Consider the following 19,158-nt stretch of genomic DNA (forward strand, 5'->3'; position numbering starts at 1 on the left):
ATCACCACGGCAGGCAACATAGTGAACATATCCCATCCACCTCCCAAAATTTTTCTCATGCCCCTTTGCATTCCCTACTTTATGTCCTACCTCCTTACCCCTATTACCAGGCAACCACTGATTTGCTTTCTGTGCCTAAAGATTAGTTTGCATTTTGTAGAGCTTCATATAAGTGAAATCATTTTGTATATACTCTGGCTTTGTTGGGCTTCTTTCACTCAACATAATTACTTTGAGATTCAACCATGTTGTTACATGTATCAGTAGTTTGTTCCTTTTTATTAGTGAGAAGTATTCTGCTGTTTGGATATACTACCACACTTTGTTTATCCATTCACCTGCTAGTGGATATTTGGATTGTTTCCAGTTTTTGGCTATTATAGATAAAGCTGCTATGAATGTTCATGTACAAATCTTTGTGTAGACGTATGCTTTCTTTTCACTAGTGTAAATTTTTAGGAGTGAAACGGTTCGGTCATATGGTAGGTATGTGTTTAACTTTGTAGGAAACTGCCAAACTGTTTTCCAAAGTGGTGGTACAACTTTGCATTCTCAGCAGCAGTATATGGGAGTTCTAGTTCTTCCACATCCTTGCCAAAACTCAGTGTGGTCAGTGTTTTTAATTTTAGCCATTCTAATGGGCATGTAGGCTTGCTCACTGTAGTTTAAATTTGCATTTCCCTAAATACTATTGATGTTGAGCTTTTTCTGTTCTCTTCTCTTCTCTTCTCTTTTTATGAGACAGAGTCTCACTCTGTCTTTCCAGGCTGGAGTGCAGTGGTGCAATCTCAGCTCACTGCAACTTCTGCCTCCCCGGTTCACGGGATTCTCCCACCTCAGCCTTCCGAGTAGCTGGGACTACAGGTGGGCACTACCACACTTGGCTGATTTGTGTATTTTTTGGTAGAGACAGGGTTTCACCATGTTGGCCAGGCTGGTTTTTAACTCCTGACCTCAAGTGATCCACCCGCCTTGGCCTCCCAAAGTGTTGGGATTACAGACGTGACCACTGCACCCGGCTGATGTTGAGCATTTTTTAATGTTGTTTTTGTCACTCAGTGCCATTATTTGACCAAGTATCTGTTCAACTCTTTTGTCAAGTTTTAAACTGTGGTATTTGTTTACTTTTATTTCTCAATTATATCTTTCAAAGAGCATTAGTTACTATTTTGATGAAGTCCAGTTTATCCATTCTATAGGACTATTCAGGTCATCTGTTTATTTTTTATTTTGTTTTGTGACAGGGTCTCATTCTGTCACCCAGGCTGGAGTGCAGTAGAGCAATCATAGCTCACTGTAACCTCAAACTCCTGGCTCAAATGATCTTCCCACCTGAGGTTCTCAAGTAGCTGGGACTACAGATGCACACCTCCATGCTCGGCTAATTTTTATTTTATTTTTATTTTTTTAGAGATGGGGTCTCACTATATTGCCCAGGCTGATCTCAAACTCTTGGCCTCAAGTGATCCTCTGACCCTGGCCTCTCAAAGAATGAAGTGAATCTTTACCTTACACCATATATAAAAATCAACTCAAAATGGATGAAAGACCTAAACTCAAGAGCTAAAACTATAAAACTCTTAGAATAAAACATTGAGGAAAAGCTTCGTGACATCGGATTCTGCAGTGCTTTCTTAAAGATGACACCAACAGCATGAGTGACACAGCTAAAAATCAATCAGCTGAACTTTATCAAAATTAATAACTTTTGTGTATCGAAGGTCACTACCAAAGAAGTAAAAAGACAACACACAAAATGGAGCAAAATATTTGCAAATATACCTAAAAAGGGATTTATACCCAGAATATGTAAAGAACTCCTACAACCCAATTCAAAAATGGACTTAGAACTTGAAGACATTTCTCCAAACAAGATACATAAATAGCTAATAAGCACATATTAAGTATCTATTTAATATCACTAGTCATCAGGAAAATGCAAATCAAAACCACAATGAGATACCACTTCGCACTCATTAGGATGTTATTACAGATTTGAAAAAAAAGAAAACAAGTGTTAGCAAGGATATAGAGAAATTGGAACCCTTGTGCACTGCTAGTGGGAATGTAGAATGGTACAACCATTGTAAAAAACAGTATGGCAGTTCCTCAAAAAGTTACCTATAGAATTACCATATGATTCAGCAATTCTACTCCTGGGTATATACCCAAAAGAATTGAAAGCAGGACCTCAAATAGATATTTGCACGTCCATGTTTATAGCAGCATTATTCACAATAGCCCAAAGGTGAAAGCAAACCAAATGTCCATTATAGATTAATGGATAAACAAAATGTGGTATATACATACAATAAAATATTATTCAGACTTCAAAAAGAAGGAAATTCTGATGCATGCTACATGAATAAACCTTGAAGACATTAAAAGTGAAATAAGGCAGACACAAAAGGATGCATACTGTGTGATTCCACTAATATGAGATACCTAGAGTAAACAAATTCACAGAGACAGAAAGAAGAATGATGGTTGCTAAAGGCTGAGGAGAAAAGGAGAATGAGGAGTTGACTGTTTAATAGGCACAAAATTCAAGTTGGGAAAATGAAATTGTTCTGGAGATGGATGGTGGTAGTAGTTACAAAACAATGTTAAAATATTTAATGTCACTGAACTGTGTAGCTAAAATGGTTAAAATAGTAAATTTTGTTATGTATGTTTTACCACAATAAAAATAAATTTTAAAAATATATGTTTGGCCAGGTGCGGTAGCTCACACCTGTAATCCCAGCACTTTGGAAGACCGAGGCAGGGGGATTACCTGAGGTCAGGAGTTCAAGACCAGCCTGGCCAACATGGCGAAAACCCGTCTCTACTAAAAATACAAAAATTAGCTGGGCGTGGTGGTGTGCACCTGTAATCCCAGCTACCCAGGAGGCTGAGACAGGAGAATCGCTAGAACCCTGGGGGCAGAGGTTGCAGTGAGCCGAGATTGCACCACTGCACTCCAGCCTGGGCGACAGAACAGGACTCCATCAAAAACAAAAACAAAAACAAAAACAAAAACAAAAACAAAAAACACACACACACAGTTTAGACTTCACTCAAGATCTGAGGAAGGTCACTCTAAGACACTGAAGATCCTTTTATTGGTAGGAACTTTAAAAATTTTTTCTTTAAATCAATAAATGGAATATAAATATTTTCTAGGTTGTTTAAAAAACTACACCCCGGCCAGGCGTGGTGGCTCACGCCTGTAATCCCACCATTTTGGGAGCCTCAGGCAGGCAGATCACAAGGTCAGGAGATCGAGACCATCCTGGCCAACACAGTGAAACCCCATCTCTACTAAAAATACAGAAAATTAGCCGGGCGTGGTGGCACACGCCTGTAGTCCCAGCTACTCAGGAGGCTGAGGCAGGAGAATCGCTCGAACCTGGGAGGTGGAGGTTGCAGTGAGCCGAGACCATGCCACTGCACTCCAGCCTGGGCGACAGAGCAAGACTCCATCTCAAAAAACAAACAAACAAAAAAACTACACCCTCTCCAATAGGAAAATAAAGTCAATTTCAAGGGAAAAAGTAAGCTAATTTTGTAGTTCTGGGTAGAATATCTACTGTCTTTAAAAATCACACACAGAATAAATAAGTTCTCCATTTGGCTTTAATAATACAAACCGAAAAAATTAAGTGAAGCCAGCTAAAATAAAGGGGGACCAAGTGGATCAAGAACATCCTTAACTTTTAACAGCTATCATAAGGAACTGCTATCAACTGTTGCCAGCAAAAAGCTGACTCCAAAACTATTCAGTTCAACCTTATAGACCTATTCTAGTGTAGATAAATAAAATATGGAAGCAACGAGCTTGTTCAAGTACTCCAGATTCAACTAATTTCACTATTTTGTTATCCTTCTATTTTAACAATATATTTGAGGCTATATAAAGTCAAGGGAGGTCCTCAAAACAATGTTATAGACTAGTAATATGGAGGCAACAAGCAGCTTCCTAAGAGCTGCTAGTCTTAAAAGCTTATTCCCCACCACCCCTTTCAATTCTACAAGCATACGAATCAGGAGTTAAGAACAGTCATCCAGCATTCAGAGTAGTAACTCAAGCCTCATTCTGAGCTCTGTGGGTTAGACACAGCATAACTGCCCAGAAATGTCCACTGCTGCCAGACAGAAATAATGATGTGTTCCTTTCTCTATGAAAGGATTTTGAGAATTACAGTTCTTTAAAACATTTTGAGATGCTTAAATTTAAAAAAAATCTAAAAAGGGCGAAATTCCATTTCTAATGACTGCTTCATGAAGTGGTAATAAATAGAATGCACACATGCAATGTGTCTGGTCTCCGAGCAGAATATTTGAATAGTGGGAACCTGCTATCCAGTTTGGTCCCCAGCTGACAGATACCAGTTGGAAATGAAAGAATGGAAAAAGCCATTGTGGCAGTAGTCTGCATCCTGCAAGAGCAGATTCTGACCGGCATCACTTCCACAGTGAACGGTAACAAAATCTGACAGAGAAAAATTCAGTCTCCTTTTCTACTTGTAATTGTCACATCAGCCCAAGTGGAAGTATGTTATACGAGAGATACAGCAAAGAATGCAAGCAAATATCACTGGCCACAGAAAGGCCCCTCCCAGCCAAACCAAGGCAGAATTTCTCAAGGATGAGCAGTATTCCACAGAGAGATCTGTTGGCTGTAAAAAGCTTATTGATCCTGCTGAAGCTTTCTGCAGATTATTAAAATTCAAGAGATCCAGATGAGACTTGTTACAATCCATTCATAGGTGACTACAACACAAGACTGAGTCTTCACATAGAGGGGAAGGGTCTTTGTCTTCTCATTGCCCAGAAAAGAAAACAACCCTTTTATTCTCCTGGACATCAGAGGAGATTCTTCAAAAGAGGTTCCTCCACATTTCCTTTACATGCCATGCCAGATTCATCCAGGTGCCTTCCCTGAATTACACAGATGTTTTAGAATACAGAGAGAGACTGGGGGAGGTTCGAGAGAAATAGGATATTTTCCCTTAGACGTATATCCTATAGTAGCAGCTGGGAAGGGTCTGAACATTAAGTCAAGTGTGAGTTGAACCAAAATTTTTTCTGTATGGGCAGAAAAATTTTCTATAATTGTAAACTATTAGTTCTCATTCATTCCAATTCCAGGATTTTAATCCTCCTCAGCGAAGAGAAATGACCTAATAGGAAGTCTAACCTCATTACTCAATTCTGTGTGTGAGGTTTTGGCAAAATGTTTAAGAGAGATGTGTGCACCTATGTGGGAAGCCTGTACTGATGAAAAATGTATCAAGTGTTTTATGGGTATGAATTATAATAAATACTAGTATATAACTTGGGTGATGCCCAAGTTATCCCCAAGTACTTATTTAGGTATGTTCTAAAGTTAGTATCTTTCAACAATCTTTTCTTTTCTTTTAACAATCTGTTCATGCCACAACTACTGACTACATATCTAGCACGTATAGGTACTGTGCTAGAAAGAGAAGCTGGAAGGTGGGAATACATAGATAAATTAAACATAGTCTCTGCACTTGAAGAACCAACAGTCTACAGCAGGAGATAGATATGTAAACTAATGCTTTAACACATGGGATAAATGCTTTAATACATGGACTGAATACACGGATAAGTTCTTTAATACACAGAAACACAAAGAGAAAATCAGAACATCTGAGACTAAGGTTTGTTTGCTTTGTTTTGTTTTGTTTTGTTTTTGTTTTTAAACACAAGGCAGGGGATTGAGCCTGGAGTCCTATTTTTAAATTTTAAGGCCAAATCCCTGAAGAGGTCAAAATATATAATTTGCATCTATAACTCTTCTAACTCCTCCTACAGTCACAAGATAAACCTAATACAAGAGTGGCTCATGTCTGTAGATCACAGCAGGGAACTGCTCTTTGTTCTATTTGGTTTACAAGTCCTGTGTGGGTTGTGGAATGTTAGCAGTTTACACATGGCTGGTGAGGAGAAGCTATGCAAGAGTTGTCAGGAACTCAGCTGTGATAGACCAGGCATGGCCATTAGGAAAGCCCATGAAAATAAATGTCTGGAAGGAAGACAGTTGTTGTTGTTCCAAAGAATCAAAGTCAAACATCAGGTCATTTGTCCATCTAAACACACACTTATTCCAGCTTTGATAACAGCAAGAAAACAACTGACAATGGTTTATTAATATGAAACAAATAATCAATGGTGTGAAGATTTAAGGGACGTTTTCTTTCTGATTTGATACGAGCCTTAAATACTTAATCTAGACTTACACACCTAGGGGCCACAGTAGTTCATAATTGAGAAAGTATCCAGCAGAGAGTTGGGAATTATAGATAATTTTTAGAAGGATTACCCTACAACCATGGAAGTCAGGTATTAGCTTTCTTTTATCAGACAGTGATGGGGAAATGCCAGCCCACAGTCTTTTTTAAGGAAAACCACTTCTTCATCCCACCCCTGCTGAGAGCCATAGCTGCTCATGAAGTACCACAGGATTTCAACCATTCCAGCACAGCTGTTTGAGTCAGGTGTGGGCATCTGACTGAAAGCCAATCAATTGAACGATCAATAACGTATTTTGTGACCTGGAATGAAGAAAAGAGCTCCAACCAATCAGATCAATCTACTTTCAGGAATTTAATAAATATTAAAAGAATGTGGCTGTTAAGAGTGAATCTAAAGCCGAAAGAATGCAAAAAAAAAGAGGCCTCATGGGGCAGCCTTTCAGGCATAGGAGCTCATATCAAGGCCTAGTGCTAAGGGAATAATCCTCAGCAAGCAGCAGCAATCTTGACACAGAGACCCTAAGTGGTCCATCACATAGAGAAAGCTGCTAGTCCTTGCTGGAGTTTCCATTCCAGGGTACATGTATCCTCATAATATGCTCCCTTTCTCTTAACATTTGTTTTGCAAATGTCTGTTTGAAACCAACAGAACCCAACTATAAATGAAAAAAACCACAACTCAATGTAATTAAATAATCAGTTGAGTGGTACACCAGCTAGAATCCTGTACATGGCTCAAGACAGAACAGATGGATGGATGAATAAATAAAATAACTAGTGTCTCTTGCAGGTTTACGAATAGTTTTTCTTTCCCTTACTTAGGGTTCCTTTGATGACATCACATTGTCTAAGTAATTTTAAATTTTTTCCATTTTAGGGCTGGGCACGGTGGTTCACGCCTGTAATCCCGGCACTTTAGGAGGCTAAGGTGGGTGGATTGCCTGAGGTCAGGAGTTCAAGACCAGCCTGGCCAACATAGTGAAACCCCATCTCTACTAAAAATACAAAAAATTAGCTGGGCGTGGTGACAGGCACCTGTAATCCCAGCTACTCGGGAGGCTGAGGCAGGAGAATCACTTGAACCCGGGAGGCAGAGGTTGCAGTGAGCTGAGATCACACCATTGCACTCCAACCTAGGCAACAAGAGTGAAACTCTGTCTCAAAAAAAAAAATTCCATTTTAATTTTCAATTGCTTTTCCCTTGTTGCTTTATAATTATTCATTCTTCAATATTATTTGAGCATTAAAATTCTGGATTTTTTTCGTGATAATTTTTTTAAAAATCAAGTATACTGGTAGAAAGAGTAGTCTAAAGTTCTCCCAATTGAGTTATATTAGAATTCTGGATAATCTCATAATTTACCGCTTTTAAATTTGACCATATATCTTCACGTAATTTTGCTCATATTTTAATTATTTTCATTTCCCTTCATTACAGGGAGATATCTCTATACCTCACAAAATGTACACATTTTTATTAATGTATTATTTATACACTCTTCTAGAATGTTGCCATATTGTTTAATATGTGAATATCTGTCCATTATACAACTAGTGAAATAATGAAAAATAAAATAAAATGATAAAAAATAACCCAGAGGTTGATTCCCCAGTTAGACATATGTATTCCAAGTATTCTTCAGACATTACAGACTCACCAGCAATACATCACACCACTCAAAGGCATGTATTGTATTTGTTACAAGAGCACAATAAGCCATAACTAATGCGCATACTACAGTCTAATAGATCACAAGTTAAATGACAATGGAAGAATTTACTAAAATTATTAGAGAAAAAGGACCTTTTTTGTTTTTTGGAGATGGAATCTCATTCTGTCGCCCAGGCTGGAGTGCAGTGGCGCAATCTCAGCTCACTGCAACTTCTGCCTCCTGGGTTCAAGCGATTCTCCAGCCTCCTGAGTAGCTGGGACTACAGACACCCACCGCCACACCTAGCAAATTAATTTTTTTTTTTTTTTTTTTTTTGAGACAGAGTCTTGCTCTGTCGCCCAGGCTAGAGTGCAGCGGCACGATCTTGGCTCACTGCAATCTCCGCCTCCCGGGTTCACGCTGTTCTCCTGCCTCAGCCTCCCGAGTAGCTGGGACTATAGGTGCCTGCCACCACGCCCAGCTAGTTTTTTGGATTTTTTAGTAGAGACAGGTTTCACCATGTTAGCCAGGATGGTCTCGATCTCCTGACCTCGAGATCCGCCGGCCTCGGCCTCCCAAAATGCTGGCATTACAGGCATGAGCCACCGCACCTGGCCAAATTTTTTGTATTTTAGTAGAGATGGGGTTTCACTGTGTTGCCCAGGCTGGTCTCGAACTCCTGAGCTCAGGCAATCCGCCTGCCTGGGCCTCCCAAAGTGCTAGGATTACAGGCGTGAGCCACCACTTACCAGGACCTAAAATTCTACATTAGCCTCATCTTCTAATTTTTTTTTGTTTGTTTTGAGGAGTCTCCCTCTGTCACCCAGGCTACAGTACATTGGCACAATCTCAGCTCACTGCAACCTCAGCCTCTGAGTTCATGTGATTCTCCTGCCTCAGCCTCCTGAGTAGCTGGGATTATAGGTGTGCATCACCACACCCAGCTAATTTATGTATTTTTAGTAGAGATAGGGTTTCACCATGTTAGCCAGGCTGGTCTCGAACTCCTGACCTCAAGTGATCCAGCCACCTCTGGCTCCCAAAGTGCTGGGATTACAGGCATGAGCCACTAACGCCCGGCCTCATCTTCTAATTTAAACACAATACAGAATTAGGGAGAAGCTGAGATCCCTTGAAGTGTTTATCTATATATAGCGAAATAAGGGTGTGAGTAAAATTCCTGAATCCTCAGAGGCATACTAGGTAAGTGGCCTCCACTATGCCCCACAAACAGAATTTACTTCTAAACTAGAATTGTGATGCTAAATTGTTCCAGTGGGAATGTGAGCTTATACACAATAAGCTCCTAAAATATACTCACTGATAGACAACCAGCTAATGATTACCTCCAACTTGAGTTGTGATCTTTTATGTTATTGCCAAGGAAGGGGACTTTTTGATACACAGAATTATGAGGTTGAGTCATATAATATTAGAAAAGGAAAGACTGAGATGTTTAATCTAGCCCTCTCATATGGCAGTTGGGAAATGAAAGCCCAAAGAGATGAAACAGCTCTCCCAGAGTCACAAGAAATGTCAGTGGCAAAGCTGCCACCAGCCCTCAGATCACTTTCTTTTAGTCCAGACTTTACTGCTCTTTGAGTTATTCTCATAATGTCCTTATTGTTTTGTTTTGTTTTTTTTATCCTAAAATAGGCAAGATGAAGAGACCAGAGAAGAAAGTAATATTTGTACTAGAATTTGATGCCTGGTCTGTTGCCTTCCCTCAACTCCATCTAGGAAAGGATAATTACCTTCACCTCCACTAAAACTCCGTAGTAATCAGTGGCAAATCTAACTGGCCTCTAATCTCAGATTTCTCCTTTCCATTAATAATTCCTAATATTCAAGGTAAAACACTGCTGTAAGTGAGGTTCTAGCTAAAGTTAGATAAGAATGGGGTTTAAATGAAGGCTTTTAAACTATAAAGGAAGACTAGCCCTGTCAGATAAGAAAACATTTTATAAAGTTTCTAGAATAGAACAACATGGTAGTAGTGTCTGAACAGACAAAAAGAACACTGGAATAGAACATGAAGTCCAGAACACACACAACTAAATAAGGAAATTTAGAATATGGTAATGGTAGCGTCTCAAAGCACTGAAGCAGATTTTAATAAATGTTGATGGGGAAAACTGAATAGTCTTTGGAAAAAGATAAAAATTAGATCCATACCTCCTACTATACACAAGGATAAACTCCAAATGGATCATAGATTAAAATGTAAAAACTGAAACCATGTAACTGTCCTATTGTTAACTTCGTTAAGTTGGAACTACAATTCCTGGAACCCTCTTCTTTGTATGGGTTCAGGTTAGAATATGCCAAAAGAGGAACTTTTAAGAAACTTGGGAGGTGGAAGTGAAATAGCAGCTACTGCTTTCTAAGAGTCTTCATTGACTAATGTGATGGTGCCTGGTAAGTTCCAGTTTTTCATCTTTCTCCAGGTGACTGCTGATCTTGCTGACCAACAGCAGTCCCAGGTTCATCACCAAATGCCTCGTAATGATTACATGGAAGCAACATCTTCCCCACAGATCCCCTCCACACACCACCTTCACAATCCTAGTTCCGCAGCTAGACATGCTTGGCTTCTCAGGTTTTTCTGCCAGCTCCAGTTTGTCCACTTGCACCAGCTTCAGGAAGAGAGATTGGTGACTTTTGCATTGATCCTCCAACACCCTCTTTTGAACTTTCATTTCTTTAGCTATTCCCACATTTGCATAATGTCTACTATCCTGTATTAAATTCCTTATCCTGTAACATGTATAGTGAATTTGCTTGCATGACTGATATAATTATTGGTGTTAGGAGTAGAGTTCCAAGGTGAAGAATGAAAAGGATGGGAATCTGGAATTGGTTCTTTGATCTGCCTAGACTTAAGTCTTTAAAGGCATTCGGGACCCTATTGATAGTGATAAATAGGACACTGATAATAGGTGGCATACAGTGACAAACAGATAATACAAGTATTACCTGTAGTCACCTGAAGTCAAGTGCCAATAAACTGCAAAGCTTCGGGTGACCAAGACGCTGATGCCATTGTACAACAGTACATGTTAGTGGAAATAGAGTTTAAGGATATGGGCTTGGTCAACTGCTTCCTAAGCATGCTGGAGAACTTGAGGAAAAGAAAATTATTATGTCAACACTTTAAATTCCAGCGTACGTTCAGAGAAAGGAACCAGAAAGCTTCTCTATGATTGTCCTGAAAGATGTCCTTATTTTCTGAAGCCACAGGTTCAAGATTTCAGAAAACTAATTAGGAAATAGAGGGAATGGAACTCTGAAAAATAGGATAAAGACATACAAGCAAATTCTAATGAAGCTGAGGACCTCAAACTCCTAAAGGTTAATCTTTCCTTGCCTGAGAACCTATAATGGCCTCTCCCAAAGTAATTACCTGATTAAAGTAATGGCTGACTAAAACCTGGAACTCCATTTCTCCTTTGTTCCTTTTTCCCCTCTTTATCCTGCCTTCTTCTGGATCAAGTGGGCATTTTTTAGGATCTAATTTTATCTCCTCTATTGACTTTGTGTTCTTGTTTATGTGCTCTCGCTCGCTGGTGCATTCTCTCTCTCTGTCCCTCTCTCCCCACCCTTTTCTCTCCCTTTTTCTTTCTCAATGGTTGCTCTCCACAGCCCTCTTCAACTGAGATTCTATGATAGAATTAAACAATAATGTCCTAACGTGTCCACTGTATGTTATGATCTAACCCCTCTCCCACGCATCCTAGAATAGTACTGGTTACATTCCATTCTTAGGAGAATTGAGACAGCAGTTACTCAAATCATTTTCTGTGTTTCATGGTTGAAATGAGGAACTCCAGTTGAGAAAGACTGCTAGGGTTTACAGTACACATCTTTAAATTAGTACAGTCTACCTTTAAATAATATTAACTGCTTTATGTATAATGTAAGAATCTTACAACGGTATGTACTTTCATTTCTCCCTCTTATTCTTTGAGCTATTATTGTAATGTATTGTTTTTAAACATGTTATAAGCCCCACAATATACTATTATCACTGCTGTGTTACCTAGTCAATCTTCTTCTAAATAAAATCTTCAAAATACATGAAAAAATGAGGGATATCACTTATATTCATCTACATATTTAAATTTTGGCCTCCCTTCTTTCCTTTGTATAGAATCAAGTTTCTGGTATCATTTTCCCTCCACCTGAAAAAATTCCTTTAATAGTTCTTTAGTGCAAATCTGCTGGCAGTAATTTTTCTCAGCCTTTGCTGAAAATGTTGACTTCACCTCTATTTTTGAAGCAGATTTTTGCTAGATACTGAATTCTGGGGGGAGAGTTTTTCTTTTAACATTACCAAGATATCATCCCATCGTTCTCTGGCTTGTATTGCTTCTAATGAGAAGTCAGTACTCATTCTTATCTTTGTTCCTCTTTATGTAATGTAGTTTCTCTGGCTGTTCTTCAGATTCTCTCTTTTATCATTTATTTTCAGTAGTTTGATTATGTTGTGCCTAGTTGTGACTTACTTTATGTTTTTACTGCATGAATGGGGTTCACAGCTCTTTGGGTATGTAATTTTCATATTAGGAAATTCCTTCATCATTATTTCTTCAAATATTTGTATGCCCACTTTCTGGGAATTCAATTACATATATTCTAGTCTACCTAATAGTATCCAATGGATCACTGAGGTTGTATTAATTTTTTTGGTCTTTTTTCCTTTGCTTCAGTTTGGATGTTTTCTACTGATGCATCTTTAGGTTATCTGATCTTTTCTTCAGCTGTATCTAATCTCTTATTAAGCTCCAGTCATTTTTCATTTCTGAAATTGTATTTTTCCAATCCAGAAGTTTCACTTGGTTCTCTCATAGAGCTTCCAGTTTTTATATTCTATCAAATGTTCTCTTCTAAATCTTTGAAAATGTTTATAATATCTGTTTTAAAGTACTTGTCTGTTAATTCCAGCATCTGTGTCATTTACTTGCAAATCAGCCTATTCTAAGACTTGTTTTTAAGTTTTTTAAGGATGAGTCGAGCATAGCCTTTACCAGGGCTGTTTAGTTCTACTTCTAAGATACAGCCTTTTTAGGGTCTCTATTAAATGTCCTGGGTGTTCAACAAGGTCTTTCCGTCTGGCCATGTGGTAGTTCTGGTAGTTGTTCAACTCCCAGGTAGTTGTTCTTTCCCTCAATAATTATTTTTTGCCTGGCTTTGTGGAAACTAACCTCACACAAGTATAGCACAGTATTCACCCAAACAGTGAAGAGGACTCACATGATTTCTGGAGGTCTTTCTCTTTGTTGCCCCTTCCTGTCTCTGTTCCACAAATTCCAGATGGTTCAGACTCCCCAAACTAATATCTATTTTTCCTCAACTCAATGAAACCATTGTGCTCTATGAGGTTCCTCTCCTTACGACATGACCTGCAAAGTATTCTAGGTAGAAACAGAGTAACTGTAAGGTTCAATGCTCTATTTCCCTTCTGTCAGGGATTACAGTTCTGCGTGATTTGCTCAGGTCTGAAAACAGTATTTTCATATATACTGACCAATGTTGTAGTTGTTTACAGTGGAAGGACTAGTTATTCAATCATGAACAAAGCAGAATTTTTACTCTTTTTCTTTCCTTTTGCTTCAATTTCCCTTCTATCTAACAGTTCTGTTCAACGGAACTCTCTGCAATAATGGACATATTCTACAGTCTTCTTTGTCCAATATGGTAGCCAATAGCCACATGTGGCTATTGAGAACTTAAAATATGACCAGTGACTTTTTATTTCAGCTTGGAAATATAAAACTGGAAAGAGCACCACTCTACCGTACAAGAAGAAAAAAAGCTGGACAAAGTACAAATCAATGACTTTTCTTAAATCCATCAGAGAAGTGAAGTCACAGGGTAGATAACTAACCTAAAATATATAGAGAAGCAAGCAACTACAGACAGAATGAGCATTTGCTTACCTGAGATAGGTGCTGCTAAATATCATAAAAGCCACTAGGAAGATTAAACAAAACAGTTTTACCAAATGCCAAAGGCTTAACATAGTCTAGATTGAGAGCATGAAGCCTATGGAGAACACAGACACAGAGAGGTTATTGCTCTCATGTAGGTTTTTTGGGTTTTTTTCCCCTAGGAACTCTACCAGGCTCTCACAGGAGACATTGATTAGAAAGGAATGGGACTTGAAAAAAGGGATGGAGACATATGGGCATATTCTGATGAAGATGAGGACCTTGAGCCCCCAAGGGTTGGTCTCTACTTGCCTAAGAATCTGTAACAGCCTTTCCTGAAGTAACTGCCCTGAAGGAGATCTAATCTTCTTTAGACTTAACTCTCATTCCCTCATCATCTCTCATTGCTTCTAGACCAGGGTTTCTCAACAATGTCACTACTGACATTTGGGAATAAATAATTGTTTGTTGTGGGAGCTGTCCTGTGCATTGTAGGATGTTTAGCAGCATCCCTGACCTCTGTCCACTAGATGACAGAAATGAATGAATCTGACTGTATTTCAAATGAGTAATAGAATCATATTAAAGAATAAGAATTAACCCAAGAAACTTTTCAACCCAGTATTTTGACTATGTGCCCTCAGGCAAAGACAAAAACAATCCTTAGGAAATACTGAATTTGTTAGGGAGTTTGTTTTACAGTGGTATGAATTAGTACTTCTGAAACCATATTCTGTATATTAGAGGACTGAGATAATATACAGAGAATAACAGAAAGTCATGTTCCTCACTGTTGGAGAAGGGAATGACACATACAGAAAGAAGAAGACTAGAAAGAATTCTGCTGTGGTATTAAATTGGAATTGGGGGTATCTATAAGGATTCATAATCTTTAATACTTTTTAAAAATATAATACAGAAATAGCTACAGATATATGTATATAAATGGTGTATACATACACGTATATATAAACATGTATCTATAGGTATACATATGTATATATCTGTATACATCTATATACACACAGATACATGTATACATGTATAAATATATTTTTTCCCTAGCTTAGTCTCCAGAGAGGACCCCAAAACATTGATACCTCATTAGAAATGAGCACACCTAGCACAGAGATCTTGATTTCTAAACCATTCTCCCTTAAAGGGAACCAGGGCTAACTAAAGAAATGGCAGCTTGTGGGACCTGGGCAGGGAAGGCAAACCATAAGGCCGGAACATCTTGCTGCACCAGAAAGTAAATAAATGCTCAAAGAATAATGGAGACAAGTCAAAAGAATGTAGTAATTAGCTTAAAAGGACTCCCAGTCTGGGACAATTTGAGTAGCAAATCAAATTAAATAACAATAGAAATAGTCCTTTAACCCATTTAGCAAAATAAGAAACAAAATAATTCATGAGATCACACTGATACAAATGAATAAATAAATGGTGGAAAAGGGAAAGCTCTTTCTGGTAAAACATCAACATAGAAGGAAGGAACAGAAAATGCACAAAGTCTAGTCTCAAAATATCTCCACACAAATAACTAATAAATTACAATGAAAAAAATAGTAACTTCACGGTAGAGAAACCTGGCAGACCCCACCTGAACCACATAATCAAAGTTCATTTCCCCAGGTATGAAGCACCCCAATACCATGAGTCTCTTGATAAGATGTACTGAGAAGAATAAGCATCACATCTGCAGTATTTTTGCCCCCAAAATGGAAAACGAGGATCTAATCATGAAGAAACTTAGATAATCAAATTAAGGAATATTCTATAAAATAAATGGCCTGTATTCTTAAAAAGTGTCAAGGTCAAGGAACACAGAGAAAGGCTGAGGTTCTAAGCAGACATGAAAACTAAATGCAAAATCTAATCCTGGATTGGATCCTGGACAAGGAAAAATAGCAGATCAAACATTACTGGGATAACTTATTTAATATTAACATAAAATTTGAGTATGAGCTATGGATTTGATAACTGGACTATGATTATGTAAGAGAATACCCTTATTCTCAATAAATACAAATTTAAGTATTTCGGGGCAAAAGGCAACCGTATGTAATTTACCCTCAAATGGTTCGAGATTAAAAATATATATAGAGAAAGAAAATATGGTAAAACAAATGGGGAAAATAATTATTGAATCTGGGTAAAGGGTATACAGGAGTTCTTTATACTAATCTTACAACTTTTTTGTAAGTTCGGAATTATATAAAAATAAAAATTACAAAAATAGGCTTCTTACTCCCTCATGCTTTAGGTTTGGGACTTGAAGTAGTTTGGTTATGACAATGTAACAAAGTGATAATGAAACTAGAGGAAGTACAGAGAAAGGGAAATAAAATAAAGAATTAGAATGTGTTTTGTGGTTATACACTAAAAAATATCAGGCTTTTTTTGTAAATAAAAATGCTAAGTAAGGATATAAACGAAGCATTTCTAATCATAAAGAGATGGCCAAAAAAAGACTCATTCAACAGAATTCTAGGAGTACTACAAGAAGCTTAAAAGTGATACTTTGAAGATAAGAAAAGAAGCATTGGTAAGTAAAATGACATAGCAGAAACTATTTCGGGGGATCTTCGTAACAACTCACAGATAGCCTCTGCTTTTTGTTCCCTCAGTGGAATACACTGCCTGGTGCCACAGCACACCAATTACCTGTGACTAGTGTCTACTCTCCAGCATTCCCCGGCCCTTTATTCCTTCTAATGGAGTGGGTGGTACACTTTACCAAGAGTCTGTTATGACTGCTCCCAAATAAGTTTATATCACATTTACTTGTTACAGTAATTATGCCATCTGACAGAAACTGATGACCTACAAGTGTAGGAAAAAAGCTCTTGTTTCTCTAAAAACTACAGTGAATACTTTCAAAAGACAATGAATCTGAGGCAAATTTGATATAGGTAAAATAATTATAAAATATTAGAAAAAGCCATAAAAATCTAGAGAGGTTGTACACTTAGATTTCTTTTTAAGTGATGCACTCAACTTTTACACCTCTTTGAAGAAAATGAAATTGTAAATGGACGTGGTTTATGCAGGAATTATTTTACAGAACTCTAAGCCTTGAATTAAAGAAAAGTCATTTGTTCTATATCTTAAGGTTATTGGGTCAGTGTTTTTTTATGTTTAATTGAAATAATATGTTTGAATATGTATATATCTTTGTTATAATTTCTATTTTAAATGATTTTTTTCCATTAACCAACTAATTACTGGTGCTGACTGGATTAAATAAGTTTCAATTTTACTTAATGTCTGTGACCAATAATATGAAAGAGGCTGGAAGTAATAATAAGCAGATTCATTTTAGATGACATGTTAAAATTAAATTGACATCAAATTGGGCAGGCAGGACCTGATACACTGTCTCTCAAAGTATGTAGAATGGTGCTGATATGCAAACTATTACTGGTCTGTGACAAGATAGGTACAGAAAATGAGAGTAAATATTTAAAATCCTTTAAAAATCAATTTGACAGAGTCATTTTAATCTATTTAATCTAATAATTAAAAAAAAAAAAAAACTGGGCCAGGCGCAGTGGCTCACACCTCTAATCCCAACACTTTGGGAGGTCAAAGCAAGTGGATTGCTTGAGCCCAAGAGTTTGAGACCAGCCTGGGCAACCTGGCAAAACCCCCTCTCTAAAAAAAAAAACAAAACAAAAAAAAAACAACAAAAAAAAAACTAGCCAGCCACACTGTCACACACCTGTAGTCTCAACTACTTGGGAGGCAGGAGGATCGCTTGAGCCTAGGAGGCAGAGGTTGCAGTGAGCCATGATCGTGCCACTGCACTCCAGCTTGGGTGACAGAGGGAGACCCTGTCTCAAAACAAAACAAAACAAAACAAAAACCTGGAGTTTTCATATTTGGCTCTTTTTTTTTTTCATTTTTCTGTGTGTTTTTATTTGTATTTTACAAAAGTGCTAATCTGCGATGGATTAGAAATTTAAGACTGATATTTAACCACAGGGAGTTTGAAAAGTACTCCCCTTACACTGTGTGAGTTTTGATGCTATCATGAACTACAGACTACAGAGCTAGATAAAGTAAGATCTGGCCCAGCAGCGAAATTCTTAAGAGTTTGAGGCTTGAGTTTTAGAGAACGTGGATTAGATAGCTACCGTAAGCCTCACTGCTTTAGTGGCATGTGGGGTGGGATGGGGTCCAGGCATAATGAGAATGTCCTCTGACACAGAAAAAAACAAGCAGGCAAAAGGTAAAAGGAGTGGAAGGTGGGGAGAGGACATAAGGATAGAGAAATAAATGTAGAATAGCTGTCCCCCAACTTCCTTGAACACAGACAGTTCATTTGATTCATTCAACAAATATGTACTGAGCACTTACTATGTGGTAAGCACTGTTACAGGCACTAAAGGTACAGAACGCACAACATGAAGAGAAATCGTTGTCCTTATGGAGCTTAGATTTTAGAGGTGAGAAAAAGACAGTAAGGAAAATAAATTATACATATTTATTTTGCAGAATCTAAGATGTCACTGATTATTAGATGTATCGATTTCAGAAATGCTAAAATGTGAAAAATATATATGCCAAGAATCAATAAACATGGCAATAAGTTAGACCAGTGGGAAGATCTGAGGGGAAAATAAAGTAGTAAGGAAGGAGGATAGGCAGAGTTGGGCGGGTTTGAGTAAAAGCCTGAGGGGAGTGACAGGATGAATTAAGTAGATCTCTAGGAGAAGAACAGAGGGAAAAGGCAAAGACTAGATGGACAGCAGCCACTGCTTTAACACACAGAATGCTTTCATAAAGACAACATGGATTCCACTCAGAGAAACCTCCTTCAACCACTACATTTACAGCTACCCTTCGTCTCCTTTCAAATATGAGGAAAATAATTTACTGAGAAATAATGTATCTTGATTTTCTAATCAGAAGGTAGGCCAAGGATGATTCAACTATAGAGAAGGAAAAAACTCAAGAAAACACACTGCTATATCTAAATCAGTGAACTGATAGGCAAGTGCTCTTGAATGATTTAACTGACTTCAGAAATTGTTCTCTTGCTATCAGGGTATAAAGAAGGCAAATAAGCTTCAAAAGAGAAACCTAAAGCTCTGTATTTTCTCTTCCTCGAGTACTAAACGGCTGCTCTGAATTCTCAGCACCTCTGCTTCCAGGGGCTTTTGATCCATTATTCAATGTTTTTAATTCATGACAAATTACATCTAAATTTTCTTGCTCATGTTCATTTATGGGACATTTTTATCTTGTCATCTTTTTTCATGTACCGTGCAAGCAAGAAGAAAATATCCAGCACAACATACCCTTCAG

The 19,158-nt window shown here is 37.9% G+C and overlaps 1 protein-coding gene and 1 non-coding gene across 9 annotated transcripts in view; both read right to left on the reverse strand.

Annotated features, from left to right (window-relative positions):
• The window catches only part of TTC28 (tetratricopeptide repeat domain 28), a 718,078-nt gene that overhangs the window by 257,431 nt on the left and 441,489 nt on the right, over positions 1–19,158 (reverse strand). The window lies entirely within an intron of this gene.
• Positions 7,078–7,145, reverse strand: LOC115932003 (small nucleolar RNA SNORD42). The gene has a single exon (XR_004068392.1). It is a non-coding gene; the product is annotated as a small nucleolar RNA SNORD42 (small nucleolar RNA).

The sequence above is a fragment of the Gorilla gorilla genome, chromosome 23 (genome assembly GCF_029281585.2).
Source record: "Gorilla gorilla gorilla isolate KB3781 chromosome 23, NHGRI_mGorGor1-v2.1_pri, whole genome shotgun sequence".
NCBI lineage: Eukaryota > Metazoa > Chordata > Mammalia > Primates > Hominidae > Gorilla > Gorilla gorilla.